General features: G+C 43.2%; 1 long non-coding RNA gene across 1 annotated transcript in view; it reads left to right on the top strand.

Moving 5' to 3' along the window:
* The first annotated feature begins 670 nt into the window (after nucleotides 1–670).
* LOC138497985 (uncharacterized) overlaps nucleotides 671–12,347 on the top strand; it is a 53,439-nt gene continuing 41,762 nt past the window's right edge. The window contains exon 1 of the long non-coding RNA XR_011278681.1: nucleotides 671–750. This is a non-coding gene — a long non-coding RNA (uncharacterized lncRNA). The remainder of the gene's footprint in view (nucleotides 751–12,347) is intronic.

The raw sequence follows: 12,347 nt of genomic DNA, 5'->3' as shown, positions 1-12,347 counted from the left end.
GCACAAAATGACCTGCACATCCTTAACTATGAGCAGTAGGCTCGCTCCAGTATATAGCATTCCACCATCAGCCTTCCTGCCCTCCTGTCTACATACCATCACCATTACATTACCACACAACCCCTACTTGAACTCACCAGCCTTATGGCTGGAACATTTTGCTATGAAGCCCACACCAAATCAACCTGCTTTGAATTATAGGAATTCCAGATTAGGCACCAGGTTCCTACCAGCCCCGACTGCATCCGAATCTGTTACCACGACAAAAATTCACAATTCCTCTATCAAATCAGCAGACATCTCCAAGACCATATCCTCCAAGAGTACCTTGCCTAAGGAACCCTCTACCCATATCAAACACACCCTGGACAAAGCTTTCACTCCTATTAAGGGCGCACTAATTAACGCTAGGTCACTCCCAGCACATGCCTTAGATATTGCAGACTATATCACAACGTGAAGAACAGTTTTGCTTTAAATTCCAAAAAACACTTCAGTAAAAACTTCCAAGACACTTGGGGAGGCGGAATTTTCAGAAGGCTCGAGTGTTTCCTGCGGAGCGAAACTCGGGGAACGCGCATCTCCCCTAACGGCAACCTGCTGCTCGTGCGCGCGCGGCTGTGACTGCGCAGGCGCTGCAAAGCGGCCGCGCCCCGCCTCTTCTGCCCTTCAGCAGGATATCTCTCTGCCCACCTCGGTATGCCGCCCGACCTGCCATCGCACGTGAGAGACTCCATCCCTGACGACACGGTGAGTCGCTTTCCACAGCTCCCCTCTCCTCAAGGGGGTGTCGCGTCACAAATTGGCCAGATGACCTTAATTGCCATTTTACTGGACACCGCTTTTGCATTTCTATATACAATTAAAACATTCAAGTCCCACAATGCATTTGTTCAGTCTGTGAAGTAAATGTCCATAGCTGTAGGTATGATTTGATCGGTTATTTATAATGCGCTTAATACCCAGAGGTGTCTTAGCGCGGACCCGTGGATCGAACCTGCTTTGCTACGTGTTGTCTTGCTTCTAAGGTGAGCACGTTGACCCTGAGCTATCCTCCCGAGTAAGTAAAATGGATTCGGGGGATACTAGTGCAGTTCTGATTTTTGTTTGCATTCAGGGAATTGTCGTAAATTGAAATGTGTCATCTGAAGTTTTCATTAACATTTTGTAGTCGTGGCTCTCAGCAATTTGAAGCATGCATTTGCAATGCCAGCAGTTTGGGCTTTTGTGTAGGCATGGGAAAGACACTTGCCAGGCACTAGTGGTATTAACTGGACATTAATGGCAGCTGGTGCAAAATGCTAAGAGCACCTGGGCATCTAATAGCAGTGCCTGGAAAATGCTTACTACTTATGCACAAGCCAAAATAGTTGGCTTTTGCCAATGCTGGTTTTTAACAAGACTTGAGTGAAGGACATGCTTAGTGCTTATACATCAAGTGGCTTAAGTCAAACCTGGGTAGACATTTCATTGCACCAGTAGCAGGTTTACAGCGCCAATTAAGTCATTGGGCTTATTACATACTGCCAAACTGCTCCTACCGTTTCCGCCACTTATATCCTGCAATTACCGGGATATTGCAAAGGGTGTCAAATCCCAATTGCATGGAGCCTCAGGGTATTGTCGGAATGACCTACACCGGTAGTACTGGTGTGGGTAATTGCAAAATTATTTTGCCGGTAGGGCCTGATTTACTGGCTGCTCAGGGCTTGAGGTAAATCAGTGTCCCCACCCGCAAACTTGTGTTTTTCTGGTCTGATAAAATTGCTGATGCTGGAATTACTGTTATGACCCCCATTAACTCTCTGAAAACTGCTTTCAAAAATACTGGTAGGCTCTTTTAGTGCACAGTTTAATGGTAAGGCTTGACTAAAGCAAACTCGAAGAGTTCCCAGGAGGAGATGTTTTGGATGGGGAGCGGGAGGAACTGGGTGGGAATGGCCGTAGGGATTAGCATGGCCATAAGCAGTTAATTGGGGGCAAATAACCAAACAGCATGAACAAGCTGTGTGTGCCTCTATATGCGATTAATCCCTATTTGTAGAAAAGATGCAGCACCAAGGTGGGGTTATGAATTTGAGGGTAAGACCCACCACGTTTAGAGGGTTGGGTGAAAAAGTGCCACACATCCCTTTTTGAGCTCTTCATCTTATAACATTTTATAACCACATGATGTACAAGCATGGGCACAATAGCAGATTATAATTATAATTGTTCTTTTATAACACATTTAATACCAGCGAGTAGTTTCTAAGCGCGGGATTGGGATTCTAACCTGTGTTGTGCTGCGTTTTCTTGCTTCCAAGACAAACGCGTTGCTCCTGAGCTATCCTTCCAACCTCAAACCTGTCTTGATTTACTTTTAATGTATTTAGTTCTGGGAGTTACAACAACATGTATCCTTCAGTTGTCTCAATGTCATAGAAAGTTGCTGAGTGTGGGAAGCTTCCTCTGCAATATACATCATTGCTACCCCTTTTAAGTTAGGTGTGCCCAAATCAAATTCAACCTAGAGTGATTGCATGTGCTACATTTGCTGCTACTGGAGAGACACCAGTGCCTCTTGAACATGTGAGGTCTTGTCTAACTTTTGTAAAAACCCAATCCATTACCCTTACTCCTGCTTGACCTCGGAAATTATTTCACGTTTTTGCAGTCCCCAAAGACACCTACACAGTAAAAGGTGCACATAGTTGCTAAGAGGACCCAAGTCATTCATGCCATTTTCAGACACACCTGGACTTGCGCATTAATCATTGCGGTTTATATCTTTAGTGGGTTATTATTTAATTAATCTTTTATCACTCGCTTCATAGGAACCCAAATATACTAAAACGCTTGGGCCGAGATAGTAAGCTTAGCATTAAAGAGGAAATATACATGGTTCAACGTGGACTGCAGTCTTTTATCCAGGTGGTGTTACCATGAAGGGAAATAATTACTCCCACTAGATTTTAGAAAGCTGTCTTGGAAAGCCATCTCTGATGATAGGGAAATTAATAGGGTGAAGGTGGGTACTCTAAGCACACTTAAATTGTGCAATGCCACCCAGTTGCCTCCTGATATAGGGGGAGAAACATGTAAGATCAAATCACATGACTGCAAGAGAAGCATGTTAATGCTTGGGCTCAACGTGAGCCCACTAAATTCACATGCCCAATGGAAAAGGAGGGGGGCTTCATCTCTGAAATGTAATTGTGGAATGGGAGCCGACGAAGATCTGGGGTATGTTCTTCTAATCTGCGTGAATTATAGTGATTTACGGAATAAGTGGCATAAACCTCACTTTATGATGGCCAAAACTAGAACCTATCAAGAAGCACTACTTTTAATAATGAATTAGAGTGACGGTAGTTTTATTTATAACTTATTTGAGCATGTAAGGGAACACGTCTTCATCAGGATTTTATAGCTAGCAGTTGGCCCCTGTAATTTTATATGCTTGTTATCTCTATTTTATTAAAGTTATTTTCCGTTATATCTTCACGAGGACAGATTGTTTAGAATATTTTTTATGAGTCATATGCTGCTAAAAGAGACATCTTCTATCATGGGATTGATTATATTGTAGGTGGTTTAATGGAGAAATCCAAAATTGACAAAGATCAGGAATACCAGAGACCATTTGCTAAGCACCAGACCAGGCTCCGAACCTGTGTTACTCTGTTGCCCTGCTCCCAATACAATCAAGTTGCCCCTGAGCTATCCTCTCAGTCTGACTTAAACGCAGGATACTATTGGACACTTATCAGTGGTTTGATAGTTGACAAACCACGGTTATCTGTGGTCACCCATTCATTAATGCAGTTTGCATATGATTTCTACAATGGTTTTGTGGAAACATCACAATCGACAAGAAATCTCCTATATTGTGACTCAAGCATGAGGCAAATATAAACAACATTGTAAACTCCTCAGAATGTCCTTTTTTGTGAAATTATCTGCATTACGCTTCAATTTATAAAGTTGCAACTTGGTGTGATATAAATGTATAATTTTTCTAAATATTGAGGAATAAGTGTCAACTTCTAAATTCGTTTTTGTTAAAAAAAATGTGAATGAGCTTTTTGTACTTTTGAAAATCAAAATCTTTAATTATTTCTTGCACAGAGAACATTTTGCTAAAATCAGATTCCAAGGTTGTTCACATTTAAGGAAGTATCGTCAATGCAACTTCTAATTGCTTGTTATTATTAAATACTGAAACAACTATTGTATCACTTTAAAGATCACGCATGTCTAAAAGGATAACACGCATTTTGCTCCTCTTAGGAGCTACCTGAGGGCCTTCACAATATTGATGGTACTGAAGTTAAATGCATGCAGTGTCGCAATATTGTAAATTAGTACCAAATCTTGCCATTTAAAATTAGAAAAACTGCTTTTCAACTAGAACGGCTTCTGCCACAAAGCCTTATTCCCCTCCCTAATACATAGCCACCATGTTTTACACTGCAATCCGCACGTCTCTGAGGTGCACCCCCCCTTCACTGTCACTCACCATTGCGTCTTATCTGACATGGAGGAGTGGCGAGGCACTTCCCATTCATGGTACACCAGGAGTTGTGAGGGAGATCTGTGAGGCTGTAATATTAGGGATTGAGGCAATGCAGCAGGTGATGGAGGCAATTGGAGGGACAGGCAGCATCACAGCGAGTGCCCAAAGGGACGTAGAAGGGTGCAGCAATGCACAGGACCACAGTCAGATCTCTTAGGTACTTGTTTGACCCGCCCAAATAAGATTGACTTCAGCAGGTTCATCATTCCAGTAAAGAGGCAGGCAAAAGGTGTGCAACAACATTGGGGCAAAGGGGCATCAGTCCCTCTCTGCCCAAAATTCTGGGCAGACAGTCGATTTCCTTACTCACCTCCAGAGCTTTCATGAGGAAACAGGATGCTGATTCTGGACGCTGCTGCATGGACAACACATTAGGAAGTGCCTGACAATTATATTTTCATTTGAGCTCTCTCTCTCTCTCTCTTTCTCTTTTCTCACTTGATCTCTTTGTACACTCTTTCATAACCTGCTTGGGGGTGACGTTTTTTTCCTTGCCCCGAGCGCTGCTAGAGCTTAGGCCATCCCTGCACATTCTCATTCACCATCCCTCACATTCATCTGCCCATCCCCACTCTTTTATCCATCCCTATGTGCTTATTCAAAAATTAATTCATCCCTACCACACGTGCGCATGCATGTATCTGTCTCTACAACTTCGCAAGATCTTATGTCGCTAAACTTTCATTTATCCACAAAATCTTACATTCAGCCATACCCATTTGTTGATCTTTGCAATCATTCATTCACATACCTATTGCATTAACTGGGCTACAGTTCCACTCTGGCCACAGTTCTCGCATTCATTCATCACCCCTCATTCATCCTCTCTCTGCTCTGCTTTCCCCTTGACCTATCATCCCCATCTGCTTATGTGTGCTTTGTTCATGAACTCAGAATCTATTTTTACCATACAAGAGCCAAAACGATTGGCTTTGTCAATGCATGCTATCTTTACATGTTTTCTGGTGCTTGATCGGCTATAAGAAAAGACTGAGTCAATGTCTGAACGCCAGGCCTTTAGGGCTGGATCCATGTTAGGTTTTCAGGCTACCCGTCATTAATATTCATTAAATAAATGTACATACAATGATTCTGAATCTATACACATTTCTCCTCATGAACCTTAATGAGGGATATCCTGAAAACCCATCAGGACCCCGGCCCTCGAGGCCTGGAGTTGGACAAACTCTTGCGGATTGGAAAAGGTGCACTCTATTTGCTCTGCATGTGCGGCCCCTCCAAGCAAGCTCCAGCTGTACATGTCTCATCAATTGTAAAACTGATGGCTTTCGCCTGTTGTCTGCGGCTAGTTCTACTCAAATTCCTATTCATTATCAAATTTAAATTCACATATAACATTAAAGGAAAGCACATTGCACAGTACGTCCCATTACCGTTCATCTCTATTTGGGCAAGAGACAGTATCCACAGTTGTACTCCCAACCAAGCAGTGCGCGGCCCGCTACCTGCCTTACTTATTGGCTGCTACAGGAGCTCAACCTGCGGATTATGTATCAATATTGCAAGTTCTCTTGTTACCCGTGTTGGTGACTGTCAGCTGCTGTTTCACTATAGGCGCGCTATAAATGTCATATCATATATCATATCCCATATTTTTCTGCTGAGCTATGACTTTATAATGTATATGCATTCCCTGCATGCAAACACAGCCTACATTAAGTGTAGAGCAATGAATTATATAGTTTCTATGCCCACTAATTTCAACCCCATGAGTGCTTGAATTCCACCGCAACACGTGTCTTCATGGCCAAGTATTTAAATGTTGGCATTTTGTTGCCAGAGACATTTTTATGGGAGGACAAAAGGGGCACTTGCCCGAGCCCCCACCTTGGAGAGGGGCCCCAGAAGGCTGCATGATCTAAAGAGGTCAATTCAGCATCAGACTTAAATAGAACACAGGATATTTTATGATGTTCAGCTGAGGCTTTAAACCTATTGCCTGTCTGTTTTGACAGTTACATTCTGCCTTGATCAATTCGTGTAATGCTTTCTGTGTTGATATTGATATTTTATTTCTATTGCGCTCGTACACAAGTGTTTCACTTTGGTATACATAGTTTCTGTGTTCCTTACGGCACAACTCTTGTAGCATACTTTCCTTCCTGTGGAAATTATGTTTATACTGTGCAATGGCCAAAGTTGAAATGCAAATTGATAAATTGAGTGCATAATGGTTCAGTAGTTAGCTCAGTATGTTAAGCACTCATTGTAGAAATAAGTGTTTAAATGCAAGATTAGAATAGCACATTCCAGCAAAACTGGCTGAGCCTTTCCTGTGTCTGAAGTTTATAGACCTGCCTGCTTAAGTACTTGGTTTTGCATCGCAATATTATCAGAAATGTTCCTGCACCAGATAGGGGTTGCTATAAAAACGAACATCTCATCCGTGTGGTGAAGGTCTAGAAATTGTTTTGTTCAGATGGGGTGTTGTAAAACTGAGCAGTCACATCCAATGATGAGCATAAACGGTTAGTCCACAAGGCGAATAAGTATCCAAATTGAAGACTGTGGAAACAAAGCGTTCATGCTTGCATCCTGGCTGCAGACAATACAGTGATCCTGGTCAAATCATCTAATATCTCTTACATTACTGTACTGTCTTCTGTTAGGTTTACCTTTTCCCATGCTGGTGGCATCATTTGGCCCATTACTTGATCTTTCTTCTTATGTAGGCCATTTGAGTGGAAGGGGTGGTAGACAGAAGCGATAGCGGACCCCATGCTTCAGGCCTCGGGAAAGTATATTTTTTAAGGTCTGCTCATTTGACACAAACAACGGTTTGCTTTTTTGTAAAAGTCAAAGGTTTTTCTGCACGTTCATAAATGACAGTTTCACAAGCCAGTGTTTCTGAAGTATTTAAAGCTTTAAAATACAAAAGAAAAACTCGAGTTAAATTTGTTAAATCACATGTATTGTTATGCTGGTACTTATATACTTCACTTGATGATTGAGAGAATGGAGCTAGAATCATTTCCATTTTGTGTAACACCCTTCTATAATATTATTCTATAATATAATATAATAGTTTGGTATTGTGATTTGTGTACCTTCCAAGTCAGTTTTATAAAATGAGATTATTTTAGTTCATGGTAAGAACTGGAAAAGAAAGTGTTCAGATGCAGAATTTTCAAAGTTGGCACACATACCGGCTTCACCCCTTAACAAATGGGTGATCCTGGGCATCTCATTTAATCTTGTATTGCCTAACCTCTCAAAATTGCCAGTCCCTAAACCTTTGAAAATTGGGGGGAGGGACGGGGCACGGCCAGAAATTCTTGATCACTTAATTCCGTTGGTTTGGTGGAGGGGGGCCCCAAAGATGTCTCTGCCGAGGGCCACGAAAGCCCCGTTTGTTGCTACTTTGTGTACGTGTACATGTGTATGTTGGGGTAGGTGGTAGGTGTGTGAGGTGTGGGCTGGGGCAGGAGGGGGCAACCCCGTCCACCAGACCCAACCTTAAAAACAAAATAAACCGGTTAAATTTATGGCGACCAAAAGTGCACAAACAAAGTGCTGACATTTAAATGGATGTCTATGAAAACACGTAGAAATGGATCCCACCAGAGCAAGGCGCTATTCCTTATCATGCTGTGACACAACACAGCCTTTGGACTCCAACTCTCCCCCCATCATAGCTTTCCCCACTGTAAACTGTAGCCGCAATAGCGGCATATAGTAAGCTTGCGTGACACTTTTCATAAAGAAACCGTTTCCTCTTCAAACTCAGCCATGAATGTAGACCACATATGAAAAACAATCAAGCACTCGTGACAAATTTGGTGAAGTTTCGTGACGTTTTCTTGTTATTAAAACAAAGTTGAAAAATGGATGTTTTTGCATTAGGTTTTCAACAGACCCCCATAGAAACCCGTCTTTCAGAGCGTATATCTTAGAATCAAATGCTTTGATATTCAAAAATGGCAGAATGCACCTAGCTCTTACTTATACTCGTGCAGGCTGCAAGATTAATAAATAAATATCAAATGGACCTAACTTGAGATATTTTCTATTTAGGCCTTAAAACATCTATTGTAATTCGGCCCACGCAGTAAATCCGTAATAACAAAATACCTTTGAAGTCAGGTAGAGGTATACTATTCAGTCAGAACAATGTCAGCAGAGCTCACAGTACACATTATGCCCCAGGATGATGACACACTAACAATAACAAATGGGGAATTCTCTGTGGCAAGCCACAGCTCTACAATGCCTTCAAAATTAGTCTTGCCATTAAAGCACCACCATCCTAATTTCAAAATGATGTTGGCGGAAGGTGCGCCCTCCCTAAGTATAGTGGAAAAAGCCAAGCTGAGAAAACCTGCGACCCAATGCTGTCGTACTCTGCAAATTCTATGAAATGAAGCTGTGTGCTATACGCCTTTGAAACATGGTGAACTTATGTGAAGCATTTTTTGCTCTAGGTGCACAGAAGGAAACCGTATTGGATTGTGTGTTAAAAGCACGCTTGTGGGAGCCCCATATAATTTTTCCCAATGCTGCCCAAATAATCTTCACCAAACTGGCAAAAAGTATTTAGAGTTATGCAGACACTTTTTCAGGACCGTTTGGTGCAAATTAGTCAATTGGTTTCATGGTCCAGGTTGTAGGCCACCAAAAACTGCTTCACTTACCAAACTAAGCAAGGGAGTATCCAGCATTGTAACAGTGGTGGACGTGGGGGACAACGTAATGCAGTGCGTCCAATTCCACATGGTCTAATTCGCACCCCCAAACCACCCACCCCCGACCCAATCTACTTTTTTGGTATCATTAGTGGCAGATGGCATTTTAACACATAACAAAAAAAATAAAACTGGATCATTCCAGATGCAGGAAACTCATCTATTAGAGCTGTGTCCAAGTCCAATGGGGCAAAATACATACAAACCTCCTAATTAGCATATGGATTGCACCAACAGAAGTGACTTCACAGAAAAGGACATCAGTCTTTGATAATTAGAGGCACCATGGAAGTGACTTTAGAATAAGTTGCCTTAAGTAAGCCAAGTGGCAAATAACTTTGTGGTGCAAAATACCTAAATTGCACCATTGTTATATATGGAGCAACTCTATAGTCATTAGGCTTTTTTAATATAACAGCATGATATATTAACATAAGCTTTGAAGTGAATCAGAATCACCCGCAGAGCTGCAGATAAGGCACAATGGCCCTCATTACGACCCTGGCGGAAATCGAAAAACGATGGCGGAAATGCAATACCGCCATCGAATAGCGCTCGGTGCGATTATGACCCGTCACCGTAAAGTACGATGCCATTAGCGACACCGTAGTGAACGCCAACGCTAACTGCACCAAGTACGCGCACGCGCGCCATGCAAAACCGTAATTACCACCATGGCGCAACGGTACGCGAATTCTGACCCTAGCGGACATTTACCTAACGCCATCAAGCATGGCGGAAAGTACCATTCCGCCATGGTGAGAATTACGGCATCGCGAACCAACCGTAAATGGCCCTACTGAGTGCCTGTACAACACTCCCTGCACATTGCACAACTCCTCGTAGGTGCAATGAAGTCACACAATGCAACCAGTGAAATGTACAAGTCACCCATGCATGCCAACGAACAAATGAATGTAGGGGCTCCAAGTGCCTTGTGAGTGGCCATCCATATTTGGCATGTCACCATTGCCGCACTGATGCAGCACAGGCATGTGAAGGTTCAAGTACAGCAATATGAACAGAAATATGAGACAAAACAACAACAGGCCCCCATCGCTTGACACCAGTGTAAGGCAACATTCAAAGCAGTATCCTGAGGGAGACTGCACCAGCCCTGTACTCTTGCCAGTAAACAAACCAACCATCAGCATAAGCATGTACCACACAAGTTGGCAGAGTGACTGAGCAGCCAGGCTCATCTCAAGAGGGGCCAATGGGAGCTGCAGGGCACAGATGGCACGAATACAGAAGCTATTCCAATGGACATGACCTCAGTCTCCCTCCAAGAAACGCACGCAAACACAGGCACCTGTGACCAGCCATATTCTGATAATCACATCATTCCACCAATCCACCTGGCTGACTGGCATCTGTTACACAAAAGCTAATCCCCCGCCCCTGAGCATGACAACATCAAAACAGTCATAATGGCAGCCCCTATCCCTGACCTCACTGGGCTTCGTAGGCAAACGCGGCCAGTACAGTACCACGCAACTATACTCAGAAGTCGGAACCCAATGCAGATCTTCTCACAATACATCGCTCCACAAATAGGAATATGCTACATTACCTGCAAAGAATAACGCTACACGGTCAATATCAGAATAAAAATTTAATGCACAACAAAATCACCAAGCCCATACAGCTATTAGGTCATGAACTCCAAAATATATTTCATCATTGTGGGCTGCATCCGCAATAAATGACCAGCTTCTTCTTGTGTGACGCCCTGTTCCTTCATGGTACACAGGGGCTACATTCACGTTCAAAAAGGCAACATGGAAGCGCCTAGAACCGCAGGGCCGTCCCATTAGGTAGGCACTAGTCCAGCTGAAAGGTCGATATGTTGCTCCTAGCCACTAGTACTGCGTAAGGGCATGTGGCCCATTGGCGATCGTCCCATAAGATCGTAATGGTGCTCCACTGATTAACTCGAAGCAGCAGGTGTCGGGAGTAAAAGCCATCTGCAGGAGTGGCATACAGATGGCAGCGGCAAAAGGGGAGGAGATACCTGTCACCCAAATGAAATGAAAAAGAATAGTATGGGCATCAGAACCTCATTTGAATTACTCACTCCAATGATCACACTAAATCTACAGCCATATGCATGCTAGGCCACTCAAAAGGATTATTCCCACCCAAAAATCACTTGCGAATCATAACTATATAAATCGAGGTGAAAACACTATTACAAACGAGTCTACGTGTGCATGCGTCTGTTAAAACAGAATCCATTAGATGGGATTAGTAACGTGCATAGACACAAGTGTTTGAAGGCGCGTCGAGACAGGGAGGGTTCAACAAGGGCAGATAGACGATGGTCCCACTATGGCAGCTCTGCATCACATAGCGCAGGGGAAGTGGATAGATTCCAAAAAGCCATGTACATGGCAAACTCTCAATTAAATCATCTGTCCATGCATCCATACATCATTCCCTCATCCCGGTATGAAAACGCCTGATTATTTACTCACATAACATGTGAAATTTCCATTGAGTCTGTGCGTAATGCAGTCTGCAAAATCCACTGTGCTCCAGCCCGGAATTCCAGTGTTATGAAGTAACATGTATTTGGGAACGTCCTGCCTTATCGTCCACTACGCTATTGCGCATCCCACACTATTCATATCAATCATTGCATTCTCGCCATGGCCCCTGTCCGAAGGACATTAAACAATAGAACGTTATATTTGCAGTCAGACCTGTGGGCGTCTCCTCGCCGCTAGCTGAAAACCGAAAGCGCTGTCCTTCGAATTCCTCATTTGCAACATCACGTCGAAAAGGCATCTGTGACCGCTTGAAATCTCAAATTCATCCATGTAGTGCGGCAGTGTGTGAAAATGGCAACTGGCTTCACTCACAAATGGGACGCCCCGCCCGTCGGTGAACCTCGGTACAGTGCTGCATGAGGGTCCACCGTTAATCGAGTACTACATTCCACTGACCCTTCACAAGTTTGTTCGCGACTGCAAAGATAGTATGTGAAACAATGGGACCATAGCAGAATGAACATATAAACCAATATTTCACTGCCATCGGGATTAAATACATGATTGTAATAGCAAGATGCCATGCGTCAAATT

The sequence above is a fragment of the Ambystoma mexicanum genome, chromosome 5q, assembly GCF_040938575.1.
Source record: "Ambystoma mexicanum isolate Mex_15411 chromosome 5q, UKY_AmexF1_1, whole genome shotgun sequence".
NCBI lineage: Eukaryota > Metazoa > Chordata > Amphibia > Caudata > Ambystomatidae > Ambystoma > Ambystoma mexicanum.
Note: the sequence above shows the minus strand (reverse complement) of the source record. Positions and strands in the feature narration are given on the sequence as shown.